Source organism: Empidonax traillii, unplaced genomic scaffold (assembly GCF_003031625.1).
Source record: "Empidonax traillii isolate 1590-97213 ecotype Southwest subspecies unplaced genomic scaffold, ASM303162v1 scaffold405:size801240, whole genome shotgun sequence".
In the NCBI taxonomy this organism is placed as follows: Eukaryota; Metazoa; Chordata; class Aves; order Passeriformes; family Tyrannidae; genus Empidonax; species Empidonax traillii.
Genome location: NW_020955598.1, coordinates 136,379 through 149,993, shown reverse-complemented (window position 1 = coordinate 149,993; position 13,615 = coordinate 136,379).

Here is a 13,615-nt window from a genome sequence, read left to right as displayed (position 1 = left end):
TTCTGCAGTTTCACCCAGGGAAACCTGGGTTGAAATATGTTCTGTTTTCTCAGCTGCCTGAGCCTGTGTCAGTGCCAGCTGACGAGTCTGCAGCATGGGGCACACTGCAGTGTCTTTGCCTGGACAGGTGTTGCAGAGACTTTGTTTCATTTTGGAGGCCAGACAGGTCCTGTGCATTGGTTTGCACCTCTCACAGCTGCTGCTGCCCTTCCCAAGTATTTCCCACTGTGATAGGTGCTGTGAAGGCAGAGAAGCCTTGAGGCACTTTTGAGGTCACAGAGAGGAGAGGTCAAGCTTTGCATAAGTACATGCAGTAGCTCACCACTGCTGAGAGCTGAATTATTCAGACCCAAATGATCTGGGTCATCTCTCCCAGGCAGTTCTGTTTTTTGTTGGTGGCATGGTTTTTTGTTTGTTTGTTTTTTGGTTTTTGTTTGTTTGTTTTGTTTTGTTTTTAATGGGATGAGCTTGTCAATCACTGCTCAAGAAAAACCCTTGGCTATGTCAGGTCAGGAGCAAGGGGTGCTGGCACAGCCAGCCCTGGGCAATCAGCCCTGCTCGCGTCTGGGGAGGTGCTGGAGTCTCTGGCTCTGTTTGGACTTTGAATTCCCGCCTAAATTCACCCCAAAGTAAGTAAATGAGCAGAGAGGCTGCAGGAGAGGTCATGCATGTGTATGGGTCCAAGGGACAGACCTGACTCTGCTCTCCCCTTCTCTGTGACCTTACCCTCCCCGCTTTTCACACCTCTGTTGGCTTCACTACGCAGCAATTTGTTTGGAAACTTGAAACTACACAGCACACTGCAGTTAATGGTAATGACATGCAAGCTTGATTTTTTTTTAATTTTTTTTTTTTTTTACTATGGTTCTCTATTGCTGCTTAATGACCTAAACATTTTGAACGCTTTTGATAAGTTGACTGAGGTGTATAGATTAAATTCCTAGAGTCTCTGCTGTGAAGGGCTCTGAGCAATGAGCAATGTCACAGCTAATCTGCAGCTCTCAGGGCCTGGGACATGCTGCAGCAATGTGGGGAACCACAGCCCAGTTCCCAGTCCTGCTTTATTGATGCTGCTCCAGCATCTCCTCTGCAGCAAATGCCAATGCCAAGCAGAGAAGAAAGGTAGTGGGATTGACTCAGACTAAGAGAAGCTCATCTATGTCCTAGGCTGCTCTTTATGGGTGGCACGTGGGACCCTCATTATCCAATTTTATCTTAGCCTTGGGGTTACTTCTTTCTTGAAGGGCAAAGCTTGCTGCTGATTTTCTTCTTGAATGGCAGTTCTAATACAGTGCAACATTCCAACTGTTTAGGTATAGTTGCTCAACTTGTACTTTTGCATCCATCTTTCAAACAACACAACAACAACAACAAAAAAGAGCTGTAGTTATAATAATATTAGTTATACGGATATTTTAAGAATTTATATTTTCAAACAACTCTTTTCCTACTATTTATCCTCCAAAGGCAAAGTAATAATGTCTGGAAGATTTGCATTTCCTCCAAGAGCTGTGCTGGGTGCTGCCTCCCCCTGGCTATGGATTGGATTTGGAAGACAAGCTCTTTCACAGGTCTCTGTGCTGTGCTGGCCAGGTTATCTGACTGGAAACCTCCTTCACAGGAGCCTCATAACCCTTGCTCTGCTCAGGGGTTCTCTGGCAGCAACGTGACAGCTGCAAGCACAGCTGGGATCCAGAGGCTGAGGGGGATGCTGCTGATGAGGGGTATCAACCCACATAGTGCCTCAGTGCAGCCTGACAGGCGCAGCCTGAACAGCTCAGCTGTTCAGAAAATGTTTGTTTGCTCTGGAAGGGCTGTTGGCCATTCAGGGGCTGAATGTCCAAAATGGCTTTAGTGCAGCCTCTAAAAATGTTGCTGTAACATGGCCCTGCTCTTCTGGGCTCTTCTAAGACCTGAGCTTTGCATGCATGAGATATTTCTAAGGCAGTTTTGCAAGGCAGGAGGGGCCCGTGGCTGTCTCATTGCCTGAGTCCACACTGCAGCATGAGCTGGGCATGGCACCCCATGTTTTCAAATACTCATAGAAGTTCCATCTCCAAACAGACATGGGCAAATTGTGACTCCAAGGGTACAAGCTCAGCATCTGGGTTTGAATCTGTGCCTCACTGAGAGAAATACATATTACCCATGGCTGAGGACAGAGTGCCTCAGCTTCCCCTCTCGCACAGGCCGGCTCAGCTCTCTGGCAGACACTGGGATGTCTGCCCCTCACATCCTTGCAGCATCCAGCTCTAGCCCTGACCTGCTCACAGGAACCCTCAGGTGGTTGAAACAGCCCGATTCAGACCCAGCTTTCCAGCCCAAGTCATTACCCAGCCCTGGAGTGCTCTTCCTCCTGAGCTGTTGCTACTGCAAGTTCTGCTCCATGCCAAAACCAATTGCCCTCGACAAAAGCGAGTGTAAGTCCTTCAGGTCCCCAGGTCTCCCACGCCAAATACAAAAGTGATTTCCCTGCTCTCTCTCTTATCCTCAGAGACTGCAACTTTCCAAATTCTTCCCCTGTGCCTGACAGCAGTTGGGTGTTCTGGGGTGCTCAGTGTGAAATACCTGCTCTAAGGGTGGTAGCTGGAACCTGGAACACCAAATGACATTTGATTTGTTTACAATAGAAAGCAAATGAAAGTAAGAAATACATTACTTTAAATTTCAAAGGGAAAATCCTCATCTGAAGAGATCAAATGCCTTTTTTGTACCTTTTAAGGTAAAACGTTATCGGTACTGTCACAACCCAACTGTGGAAATTTTGCGATAAGAAATAACGTTATCTGATAGAAAAATATTTTGCTAGAAAAATCAGTTATTCTGCTTCTGCGAGAAATATCTGACACCTGTAGAAAGATGTGTTGCTGGGGAAGCCTTTCATTGTTTGTACATGAGGCCACAGCTGCTTCTGACTTGCCCAAGTGAACCTGGCCAAGGTGGAGGGTGCAACCCTGCACAAGCAGCGTGTGGCACCGGGAGGAGGTGGGGGCAGTGCCACTGGCTCACTTGCTGCCATCCTTGTCTCATTCTTTGAGCTTTTATGGCCCTGTGGTTTGACACGGGAGAACTCCCACTTGCCCAGTCCCTGCTTAGAGCAAATTTTTTGTTGTCGTGTAAGAGCCATGTAAGTGTCAATATTCAGAGGCTTTGTTCATCTAGGACAAACCACTCGAGCTCTTCACACCTTTAGTGCTGTCCTTGCAGGTGCCCGGGGCTGCTGCAGGGCAGAGGGGATGCGCTGTCAGAGGCTGCGGGAGGCACCGGGGCTGGCCCGGCTGTGAACTGAGCTACCTGGCCTCGGCTCTGGATCTTCCTGCTCACAAATTCCCAGTCCAGCCTGGCAGAGCCGGAGCTCGTAGCTGCTGGAGTGTGCTTAGATACCCAAGGACAGCAAGGATGCTGTTATCAGCTCTTGTGCCTGACAAGCCCTTACGGGCGAACTCGCGCCGGCTGCCGCTGGCAGGTACACAATTAACCTTGCTAATCAGCAGCTCTCTGAGGAAGGAAGTGTGTACTGCTCCTGCAGAGAATTCTTTTTTTTTCCCTTCAGGTTGATTGATATTCATGTAGCTCAATATTTTAGCATTCCTCTGCTTAGAGTATCAGTTTTGGCTACAGTAGGAGGGATTTTTCCTCTGCTAGAGCAAGGCAGCGTTGCTTCGTGGAAGCTGGTACCTACCTGCAGGTCTGATCTGGGCTGGGAGGTGCTGGAATGCTTAATAACACTTAAGAAAATACAGGAAAGGAAGAGAAGAGATCAAAATCTACAGGGGAAAACATCAAGTGTACTAAAATAACAGAAAGAAAATTAGGATTGAGTGGGATTTTGTGGATCCCAGGAGGCTGTCTGTGCTGTACTGTTGGCTGGTCCCATGAGCCCCAGTGTATTACGGGTCTTACTAATTCATGTGGTATTTTAAAACTCAGAGATAAACTGAGTTGGAGAGTGTTGGTGCCTGTCCCAAATGAACAGAGCAGACCTGGCTGTCACTGCAGGCTGAAAAAACCTGGATTACAGCTATTAATTGCCAAAGATACCGTATGAAGGAGTGGATGCTGCCTGGTGAATCCCTTGGCAGGACCCATCCCTGGGTACACCCTCTGGCAGCAGGCAGATGTTTTAGCAGGCTTTGGAAGACAAACTTAGTCCAAACCATGATGTGATAAACTTGGAACTTATCGTAATTTTTCCATAAAACACCCTGTGGAAAGAATCTTTTTTAGCAGCAACATGATTAGCCGCAAGCCCCTTCTGCAAGGCGGACCTGCATTTTGCCACTTGAGTCGCCTTCCAGCAATGAAAGTGAGTCCCTGAATGTGGGGGAAGAGGGACATTCTACCCATTAGCACAAGCATATGCATTTACAAGCCATATTTATGCAAGGGAATGCACTACAGTTTTTAAAGGCTGTCCTTGTGCCAGTCCATCTTATGAAAAACCATCTGAACATGCAGGTGTGGTGCTGCATCTTTCCAGGGTGCTGGTTCAAGGAAATGCTGGTGCCCCCATTACTTTTGCTCACCACCTTTAGCATTGCAGAAATGTAGTTGTAGAGGAGAGCAGCTCTGTGTCCCAGCACTTGCTCCTCCAGATTGGCTGTGGCTTGAAAGATGCTCATTCTCTCCATTTAATAAAATCATCACTCCTTCTGAGATGCTTTTCCCTAGCTGAATTTATCAGTTTAAACAGCTCAATTAAAAGGCCAGCAAAAAGTCCTTAAGGGCACTGCCTTTCATCACTGGTGAGGAGATGAATGTTGTACAAATAGATTGCAGTAATATGACAAATGGCATTGCAAATAAACCCTCAAAATTAAAAGGAAAGGAAAAATTTCCCAAGAAAATATCTTCATCTTCTCTATGTGTTACCCCAAGTAGGCCTGGCGTGACAACACCACCTTGTGCACCCTGGATTTGCTTCTATCTGATGGGTTGAAATTTCTTCCTTGTGGATCATACGGAGATTCTGTGGTTGTATCCCCTGCAGTTCCTACTCTGCAGAGATTCATCTCCTGTCAGGAGCACACATAGGAAAGTTTTGAACTGCTACATAGTCCCCATCTAGACTGTCTTATCTTCCATGGAATCATGTCATATTGAGAAGGTATAATTTCTCTTTTTTTTCAGTTCAAAAAGATGAAGTATTTGCAACTTGTGTATGCTTATTTGCTTCACAAGAAACAGGAGATGCTACACAGTACAAATGAGTTATGCATTGAGGTTACATTAATTCTTTATATTTCCTATGCTGGAGCTATTCTGGAGTCACTGAGCAGGAACTTTGCCAGATCCAAACCAAATGTTAAAAAAAGGTGAAGTCACTGAAAACAAGGCCCAGTGAGAAAGTCTGTTCCACCATGTCCACTGTCCGTGATGCAGCAGTTACCAGGGGAAAAAAATTTTGGAACAACCCAGGTAAATCAATTAGTTTTGCTTCGTTTCTTCCTGATTGTTGCTTTGCCTTATCGTGTTTCACCACATTTTTCTAGAACATGGTGCTGTGCATGAGGGCTGCTGCTGGTTGACAGCCGATGGTAAATCCAGGTGGGCACTCAGGGCTTGTTTTGGGGATGGTCTGGGAAGAATCCTCTGTGAGAGGACCAGGATTTGTTCTGTCTGTGGGGCTGATGGCTGGTTTTGACATTTTTGAGTGCACAAGCACCTGGATCTTTGGCCTGGCATATGGGAAGGACAGGATGAATTGGAAGAATGTGGTGGCTGTAGAGTTTCTGGGTCAACAGATTTCATTTTATTTGAGGAATACTCAGAGATAGGATTTTCAGGGAAAGTCTGTTTACCAGTCTGATTCTTGTCTATCTGCTTGGCTGTGAAACAAGCCTTCAGATCCTTCTGGGGAGAGGTGGGGGAATTAGCATGTGTGGGCATCCCAGAGCAGGGGTGATGGATGGGAGCAGCCCCTCACCATGGATCCCTTTGGCTGTGGGGTAAGGTGGGTGGGTGGTTTGGTGACATGCCACTCAGCTGACAGCAGCCATCCAGGGCAAAGGGGTAAATTAAACCCTGATGCCAGGGCACTGCAGCGGAGCTAGTGGAGACTTCTGTCCTGCAGCACTTTCCTGGGGTTTTGACACAGTGGAGTTCAAAAACTAAAATTAAATTGGCTCTGCCTTCCAGGGGCCAGAAGAGTCTGAAGATGATCAATTTAGAGCTGTCAGAATGTTTCCTTCAAGTTGTTTCCAGCAGTAAGATGACCTGCTTGGGCTGTGCCCTGCTCAGAGCAGAGCCCAGTATTTGCATTGCACCAGCCCAGCAAATTCACCGATGCTTGGCAGAATTGAGCAGGAAAAGGATCAGCAGGATTTTGGGGAAGGGAAGGCTCTCTATCAGCCTGCCTTAACTTAATCCTCCTTACCATCACAGACATCACAGCAGTGTTCTCCTCTGAAGGACATCAGGCCTGTCTCCCCCTCCCACCCTCGCTCTGACCATATGGAACCATGGTGTGACCCTACCCTGGGTACCACACCCTCGTAGCTAATTTTGTATGATCCTCTGTGGAAAACCAGCTTAATCTGAGGGTCTGCTGGTGCCCATCTCTGGGCTGCTCAGGGTTATGTGGCTATCTCTGGATAGAGTTACATCTAACTTCTTCTCCATGACAGTTCCGCTGGCAGAGCAGCGTTTGGCAGAGGTGCTGTATGGCATCGAGGGCACACACTGAATGAAAAGGGTTAAAAAAAAATGTTGAAGAACAACTCTTTAAATAAAGGTCATTTTTTAGGGGCAGGGCCAGGGGTGATGTGGAAAATGGTATATCACTGTATAGTTAGAGTCTGTATCATAATGCATGTATACCAGCAGCTCAGCATGGAGGCTATTCAGGCAGCTCTATTTCTGGCAATCTGTAACTTTGGAGTGCTTGCTTTTGCAACGTGAATAATGTTCTTTTAAGTATAGAGTTTAGGGTTTTTTTTTTTTAGGATGTAATTATAATCTTGTTCTACATAATTTAACAGCATCAGGGCAGGAGATTTTTATCCAAGGCTGGAAGTAATTGCCAGGCTGGTATTGAACAGTCAAGCGACTCAAGGGAAGGACAGGGCTGTGCTTTTTCCAGTCACATAGTGGAGAAGGGGACAAGCCCACCCATGGGTGTGCACACACAGCCCCTGCAGTGGGCAGGATGTCTTGTGAGCTTGGGGCATGTGAGGGGTAAAGAACACCACCGAGATATCTGCACCACAGATACAGAAGAAACTAAATGGCTCTTTGAGACTTACTCAGTGCCATGGTGGCATGCCCGGAGTGGACTGCCACCTCCTGTCCTTGTCTTGGTGTGAGGTGAGAAAGCTTTGAGGGTTATCTCAGGCAGGGCAGCAGGGTTTGGGAGGTGGGGATGTGCTTGAGCTCAGCAGAAGGATTGTTGGCCAGCGACTGCATGAGAGGGCCCTGGATGCTTTGGTCACCTTTGGGGACCTCGAGTCATTTGTGGTGATGGGTCCATAGGAAGCTACTGGCGGTGCTGGCCAGCACCAAACCCAGATGGCTGGTGACCTCCTTGCCCAAGCACCTGAGTTTGGATTAGTGCTGATCCAGTTAAATGGCTCTAATGTTGGAAAGTGGATCGCATTTTGGTTTTGCTTCTCCTGCTTTCTTGCATGTGTTGATCAGTATGGCCAAGTTCTCTGGAGAGAGTCCAGAAGGGGTAGAAGGGGAATCTGAAAAGGTACAAGGGAACAACCAATTTCCTAGATCATTAATTTGCTATTTGCAGCCAAAATGTTATTGGCCCAAGATGAAGGACAGCCAGAGACAGCAACAGAAATCTGGGACTGCAGATATTTGCTCTTCTTAAAGTGACTGCTGAGAAACAGAGTTAATGGCAGGACACTGGAAAACCAGGAGCAATGAGTGCCACCCAAATTCCTGTGCACAAACCATGTCTACAGAGCCATGGGCACTCAGGATCAGGCACCATGTGCTGTTGGGACAGGGGACAGGTTGTTGTGTCCCTCTGCAACGTGGGCTGCAGTCCCTCACTCCTGGCTCCTGTCTCAAGATTACCCTCCTGGTTGGAGTTATCATGTAAAGCCTCCTGGCTTTGACAGGAGAGGATCTGAATTCACTCTAATGCCAGTTCTAATTTTGGTGTTTCTTATCATGGGGAAAGCCTCCTGGACGGCTCTGTCAGCTCTGCTTCTATGCCTTCCACAGGATGCTTTGAGTTAAAGAGTGAAAAATGGAGTGTGGTTTAGTATTAGCAGAAAATCAGGTTTTTAAATGAGGTTAATCAAATTCTCCACTCGCAACCAAATCCATCACAGCTTCTGATGTGACTCCTGTTCCTTTGACAAGACCTGTACTTAGGGCACTTGCCTACCAGCTGTTGGGATGTCCAACCCCCTGCTCAAGCAGGGTCCCCTACAGCACATTACTCAGAGTTGTGTCCAGATGGCTTTTGAACAATTCAGTTTTGCACTGAATACTCAAAACTTTTAGCATCTGGTTCAGTGGGATTAGTAAGCATCTACTCCTTGGGGAGCAGAGATTTGTGAAGGGCCATGTGTTGTGCCCACAAAATGAAAACCTGAGTGTTACATCCAAACAGGATGTAACACAAGGAGTGAGGCCCCTGAATGTCTCGTGCCCTGGGAAAACCTTGTGTGGGAGCAGAGGATCCTCACTTTTCCTGAGCAAAGCAGAACATCTCATTTACTCATGTTTGCTGTCTGTCTTTCCCACTCCTTCCTGGTGGCTGTTTAATAGAAACCTTGGACTGATGGCCCTTTCCCATGGCAGTTTGCATGCTATGAAATAACCTACTCTGTGACAGATTTCCTGGCCTGTTTCACTGTCAGGTGGGGGATAATTTCTAATATTTGGAGGCTCAGACCCAGCAACTCCTGTGCAGGGCTGGGACCCAGCATGTGTTGGGGAGGAGAGAGAACGCCCGGCGGTGGGGAACGTGTTTCTGCTGGTACAAACTCACTTTCCCAATGTCTTTGAGCATATGGTGAAGTAGTGCTGAAGAAATGGTGAGTAATTACACCCAGACTCCCTCTGTGTCAGGTTTTGCAGCCTCTGCAGTGTTCACAGCCTCCCATGGCATTGTTCAGCTGTCTTGCTGTATTAATGGCTTTGAACTCTTGCTTGTAAGGGGAGCGATTAAGGTGCTGCCGCTTAGACATCAGACTTTTCTTCCTGCTTAATCTGTGATGACTATAACAGAGCTTATATGGTGATTGAAACCATAAATGCCTTCCCTGTGCAAGGGTTTCTAGGTGCTCCTCCTTTTTGCCCCACTGATTTTGGGTCTTGAGTTGCTCTTGAGCAACCTCTGGTAGGAGAGACCCTTTGCTTGTGATCTGGAGTTAAGTGTGCAGGTAGCTGGGTATTGAAAAGTGCTTCATAATCGAATACAGAATAGTATCTGCAGTTATGCAAAAGAATTGCCAGGTTGGAGACTTTAGGGAGAGACGATGAAACCTCCCACCTTCCTCATACGCATTTTCACATGGTAGAATGGTTTGTGTTGCAAGGGACCTTCCAGATCATCTAGTTCCACCCCCTGCCATGGTCAGGGACACCTTCAATATGATATATTAGCCAATCTACCCTAGGAGACCCAAAGATTTTAGCCTGAGTTGAGTGGGAAGGAGGCTTTCAATTCCACAATATTTTAGCTGTGTTTTTCCTACCCTGTATATGGGATGAAAAACGAAAATCTCCAAAGTATTCTGCAAATGGAAAAACCTGAAAGAAAATAAAGTTGAGTCAATATAAAGGCTAGGTGGGATAGTGATATATCACTCCAGGTATAGATTTTGTTCGTGTATTTTTTTCCAAATTTTGAAATAAATGGTATACTAGAAATGGTATCTTTAAAAATGAAGCTAGTTTTGAGTACACTGAATGACAAAAAGTGTGTTTCAGTAGTTTTCTAACCTTTTTTCCTGAAAGGTGCTGAAAATTGAATTTAAAAAGCCTACTTTTTTTTTTTTTTTTTTTTTTTTCCAAACTTTAGCAGTGGCTGATCCTGCTGTCCTGTACTGGGGGGGATGAACCTAAATTTATATGCTCCCCAAAATCTGATCTGCCTGACTGCCTCTGGAGGTGCTTCCAACTCTCACCTGCTTTTCTTGAGCTTTCAAAGTTAAAAAACCTTTTCTGTGTGTTGGATGAGAAAGGTGATTCCCCATCTCTGCTCGTGTGTTTTATGAGTCGTTTGCTGATCCTCTTCCTGGAAATGGCCTTGTTTCAATAGAGTTTATAGGGCAGTTTAGAATGAGTATCTCTTACCCTCTATATTACAATAAAATCACTAGGCAATGAAACACACTAAATTCTCACCTAAATAAATGCAGTTCAGTTAAAAATAAATACTCACTTACCAGCTCCTTTTATGAAAGTGGAGAACTGTAAAATGTAGACAGGCTGTATGGAGGGCTCTGCCAATGTTAACACATTTTTTTCCACTGTTTGGAGAAATTTGATTTATTTAAAAAGTCCTGGTGTGAATTTACCTGTCAACATTGCTGAAATTTTTTTTACAAGTCATATCTGAAGGATGTAGAAGTCCTTTGTATGAGATGAGATTTGTTTTACATTCATCAGCTGCAGTTTAGGCACAAAAAGTGGCTTGTTGGGGGACTGGCACATGGCCAGAGGCAGCACAGGTTTGCTGAGCAGTGAGGGCAGAGCCCACCCCTCCTGGTTCTTATCTGGGACTTGCCAAAACACAAGATAGGACAGACCCAACTCATGATGGGCTGTGGTGGCCGCGCTCCTGGGGCTAACAGAGCATGGAATCCACTTGCCCAGGGATTCTGCCTGCAGCGTCCTCCCTAAATTACAACAGCTCAGATAATTGAATCACAAGGACTCACTGCTCAATTTTTATTTATTTATTTATACAAAATGAAGGTGGCTTAGTTTAAAGTGCACAGAGCACGTGCACATGAGCAGCTCTATGAAGCAGCAGCATCTTCTGTGGGGATGCCCCTGCACCAGAGAGGAGCTGATGTCTGGTGGCTGCTGCCCCACACAGGCAATGATAACAGGAAAATATTCCTTTCCTTCTTCCTGGGGACTCCTAATTCACTAGCTGTTCTATTCTTTGAGGTAGGGGCTGTGCTTTGCTTTACTTATAGTGATGATCCCTGAGATGATGATCACACAGATTAGCCTGGTTGCACCCTGGCTGGGGCTGCTGCTGGTTGTGTCTGTGTGGTGGAATCTGCACTTCACTGATGGGAGAGGAAAATGAAAGAAAGGAAACATCTTGCTGGTCAACCTCGCATTAAAAAAAAAAAAGTCAAAATCTTCACTGAACTGAGCTATTGCTGATAGTTTTGTTTCAGATCAGAGGGACTATTATATTTATTTTTCAAGTTTACCTAATAAAAAACCCTCCCACACCTCTGGGTTCCAAAAGGCAACATCAATTCACACTGAAAAATGGAAGCATCTTGTTTTCAAAACACTGAAACAAAATAACTGATGTTTACCCCTGCTTTTCACTCTTTCCTGCACAACAAAAACCAATTTGGCAAAGCTCGTATCCAGTTGTGAGATGTTTGGGTGCACCACAAGCCGTGCGTGGTTTTCTTCTGCGAAATCGAGTGCTGGGAAGTGACAAGTGTTCAGTGGAGCAGAAAAGTGAGGGTTTTTTTCCCTGATCTTTGATGGATGATGAGCAGTACAGCAGCTAATGGAGAACTGATGCTACTGTGCTCAGATGCTGAGTCCACGGAAAAATTGTGTTGCTGCAAAGATATTGGTTCAATCCCCTTGAATGGCTGCAGCTAATTTAATAAGGGCATGACAGCATGAGAAGAGAAATTAGCTGAACATTTTTTTAAGGTGGTATTACCTTGAAATTGCCATCCTCTTTAGAGGTTATACTGGTACAGTTGTAGTGCTGTAAGGTCAAAGCTTGTGTAGCCAAACAAGTGCAGGAATCCTCTTGGACCAGGCTCACACCAGCCAGCTCGTTCTCAGCAGCTTCTTTCATTGAACTCTTCTGTGGCAATCACTGCCTTTGAGTCTTCTCAAGATATTTGGGCCCTTGTGTTTCCTGAGCCCTCTCTCCTTTCTCTATTCCCCCAAATTCACACTGGACATAAGTGCACTTCTACTGTGGGTACATTTCATGAGATGAAGTGATGTCTCTTCAATTAGGAAATCTAAATCAAAATAAACTCTCTCTTGTCCTAGCTTGTGACATTTAGTAAATCTGATGCAAAATGCCAAGTTTTGGAGTATTGCAGCAGAGATTTTCACACTTCAGCTGCAGATTTAGATGTTCTAGAATAAAGCCTGACATAAATAATCTAATTAAGAAAATAACAACTACTAAAAGGCCATCTGAATTTAGTACCTGGATTACTTGTGCATATTGTAAATCCCTCAAGGGTGCCTGTCATAGGCTTCTGATGCCTGTGAATACTGCACAATCTTTTTCATATTGCACCTCTCCATTCTGGGGTTTTCCAGCACAGATTGTTCCCTGCTGTCCCAGCTGGGACATCAAGAGGTGAAATGCTTGTGCTGGGAAGAGTCAGAACCAGTCTTGGAACCAGAGTGGATTTGCCCAATTGCTGATTTTCACTGCCATGTCTATCTCTGTCCTTTGAACTGCCTACAGGAACCTCAATTCCTCTTGCAGGGGATAAACATGATATTAAAATGGAGCAGAGAAAGAAATAGCACAGACTAGCATCCCCACTGAAGCACCACCTCTCCTTGGGGCAGCAGGAGTTGTCAGAAATCACGTCTGCAGTGCTGACTCTCTAGTAGGGGGTTAACTGTGCCAGGGATCAGATGGATAATTCCCTTCAAAATTATTGTTTTACCTCACTCCATCCAATTACTCAAGTTGTTTTGCTATCCCACAGATCTCTCCCTTAATGTCAACAAAATGATTATAGCCTGCAACAGCGTCAAGATGTTTCACCCACAGGAGCTCTGCTGAAATGTTTTATGGCGCGATGTGTTGAAAACAGCGTTTGATGTGTAAATGTCAGGAACAATCAGCTTCCCTGTCACAGAACAAAGAAGCACAAATACAGGCACCAAAAATGTCACACACACACAACTAAAGGGCTGCTTTATCACAAGGCACGTAAATCACTGTGTAAATGGCCAACATCCGTGTAGGTGATGGTGTGGAAAATCCAGCACGCCACGTTTCTGATTCGGGAATCGCGATCGGCAGCACTGTCCTTCCTTTGGCATCGGTGGCTGAGCTCTGATGGTGGGGAGATGGACAGGGAAAACCAAGGATGACAACACTGAACACAGATCAAACCTCTCTGCTTGGGAGAAAATCAACTTTACACAGGCAGTAGATGCAACCTGGGAGCCACACAGGCTGTCTAGAAACGGGTCACGGTGCCTCCTTGGCTGTGTGGCTCCAGGGGCCTCACCTGGACACTCCCTTCTTGGCAGAACCTGCAGGATAAGGTTTTGTAACCATAAGGAGCATCTGCAGCCTGAAGCCTCTCATATCATGGGCACCAGGCAATGAATTCCTGAGTCCCCATACTGGTGGTACCACCAAAACTCCCGACAGCCCCGTCTGTGTGCAGAAAGCAGTGGGGGCACTGCTGGGATCTGCCATCTCCATCTCCCCATCCACCTGGGGATGCTG